The sequence below is a fragment of the Aphis gossypii genome, chromosome 2, assembly GCF_020184175.1.
Source record: "Aphis gossypii isolate Hap1 chromosome 2, ASM2018417v2, whole genome shotgun sequence".
NCBI classification, from domain to species: domain Eukaryota; kingdom Metazoa; phylum Arthropoda; class Insecta; order Hemiptera; family Aphididae; genus Aphis; species Aphis gossypii.
This window is the reverse complement of record NC_065531.1, coordinates 75,848,611-75,851,426: the sequence shown is the minus strand read 5'-3', so window position 1 is coordinate 75,851,426 and position 2,816 is coordinate 75,848,611.

The following is a 2,816-nucleotide window of genomic DNA, read 5'->3' as shown; positions in this document are numbered from 1 at the left end:
TTCATCATTGATGAAAGAAACAATTTACATTGTATGGTCACATAAAGGTAGGTATACTCACGTATTTATTACAATGTTGAACAAAACGTGTAATTTATTCGTGTGCGACAGTGACAAGGGATGGTCCAATGAAGATCCCTGTCACCAAGGATAAAGCCAAATTCTCTACATGTATATTTAATACATGTTTTAATGACCGTAATACCTAAAAATTAAAACATGTTGGTACAGAAATTTACCAGCTATTTAAACAATTGGCTTATGTTTCAAGTTTCTACGACTATAGTAATTTTTAACTATAACAAAATTCTAAAATTATTTGATGGTAAATAATCGCTATTTTACACATGAATTTTTGATTTCGTAAAAATTTTAATTGTCCCACGTTCAACTTTTTTTATAATTATTGTAAGCCAAACTTATATAAATAATCTTGTATTTTGTCAACTCTTTAACTATTGTAAACTTTTTAAATACAAAATAATTAGCAAGTACCTATTTATGATTTTGACAAATTTTATAAACATTTGATCTTTAAACACTTATAAAAAAAATTGTGAACGATTTTTGATTTTTTTAACTACAATAAGAACAACTTATAAGAAACACTATATTAAATTTTCAATATTTTGAATACACCGATACACCATATATGTTATGTAATGTTTTTATATAGTATACATTACAGAACACAGACTTAATAATAAGTAAAGTTAAAATTTTCAATAATATTAAGTAAAATCTCATTTTCACGTAATATTGAATTGAATAGCCTATGTAAGCACTTATTGAGTATAGTCATTATGAAAAATACAACAATGGAAACATTTTGAACGGTGGAATTACCAGAAGTACAAACACTATATAAGCGGCCTTTGACCTTTTCAAAAACGTTGCTTTTTAGTCTTCACGGTATAATAAATTGTTATCTGTTAAATTATGATTTGGAGGTTATCAAATCTATTAAAAGGAAATAATCACACAATTTACTTCATTTTTAGTTTTATAATTTCCTCGCGTACGATGTATAATTCCTCCCCCCTCCCCCGTTTGTTATTTTGTATTTTTAGGTCTAACTAGTTCCCGACTCGAGTTTACTTAAGCCTATATATCAGCGGTTCCCAAACTTTTTTTTTCGCGGTGCCTTTTTTAGGATCAAATTCAGCCTCGGTGCCCTGCTGTGAATACTATGAAAGACAGAACAGAAAGAGGTTCTATAACACATTTTTAATTATTTATTATGAGCCGTTGACAGCGGTTCCCTTAGGAAGTGCTCAGTTTGGAACCGCTGCTATATATCATTATAAGTATAATACGTTATAAATTAACATTAAAGCCTATGTCTTAGTACCTATAAATGTATTGTGTATTTATATGTACTATGTGGGACAAGAGTCGCCAACCTTTCCAAACAAGTGACTACAATTGAAATTTCAAGTCCCTGGTGATCGACTTCCAGGAAAATTCCGGTTTTTAAGAAGATATTTGTTTGAAAAAAAAAAGATCCAAGTTCCAAAAAATAATTATTTATTGCTTCTTCGTAATAATAATTATAACATACATGCAGCGTGCTCTGATACTATACATATTAAATATAAATATATAATACATAAATCCCATACCATAGCCAACAATAACCAAACATTCTAGTGTAACAAATATTCTTATAATATTGGATTCTTATATAGTGAGCAGGTAATGATCAAGTACGGATTTATTAAACCGTGAACAGTTAACACATTAACCATTAACGTAACAGTTGTCGATCATCAATAACAGCGGAGTAGCTTGGAAACGCTGGCCGTATCGATAATATTATATTATATTAAACTAAACTATGTAGCGGTATCGTTCATGGCAGCATCATCGCACGTACGCTGGCCACCCAGCAGGATGTTATAGATATATGATCGACGCACAGCGTCGCGCGGATGACGCAAAGGCGTGGAAAGAACGGATGCACGTGCACTGATCAGCAGGGACCTGCCTGTACCGCGGGAGTCTCTGGACGATATATAAGAGGTTCCTATTTCAGACGTGATCCACCAGAGTTAAAGCAGGCACCTTCACGTAAACCAGTCTAATACTTAGGTATGTCTCCTGGACTTAGAATATTTTTCATAGTTTAATTAAATTAATTAATTGGACTTAGAATATTTTTCGCAAATAAAAACACTTGGAAATATTTTATCTGCGTTCACATTATTTCAATATCTACATCATTACGGTCGCTCATACGTGGCACACTACATACATAATAATTTATTACTACCGAAAACGATAAAATCAATAAATTTTATACCGATCGACCTATATTATATTTCCCAGAAAGATCTACCGATCGACTGGTTGGCAACCCCTGATTTAAGATATCAGAGCACTTAGCAATAATAAAAAAAATCCATGAATGTTCAAAACAACATCTGTCGACTAGGATGTATAAAATTCCTTAATAATTAATTTTTGTGCTTACTGCGACTAATAATAATAAAAAAATTACGGTTTACTACCAATGTATACATAAAAACCGTCGAAACGAGAATGAAAACCGATGGACTATAATATACGCTAATTCAACTATCTAAAATCTAATGTCGATTGGGTGACCTCGCCCGATTCGTAGTATTAAACATAATCGAGTCGACATTTTGAGAACCGCTGTGAGGCTCACAAAACTCGTCCGACCAGCAACGGCACTATTTTTTTTCACAGGGAACCATTAAAATAATATTATTGTGATGGTTGGGACACGCGCTCGACCGTATAGGCCTCCCGCTCTATATAATATTATGTACTAATATTTTATTTTGGTTTCG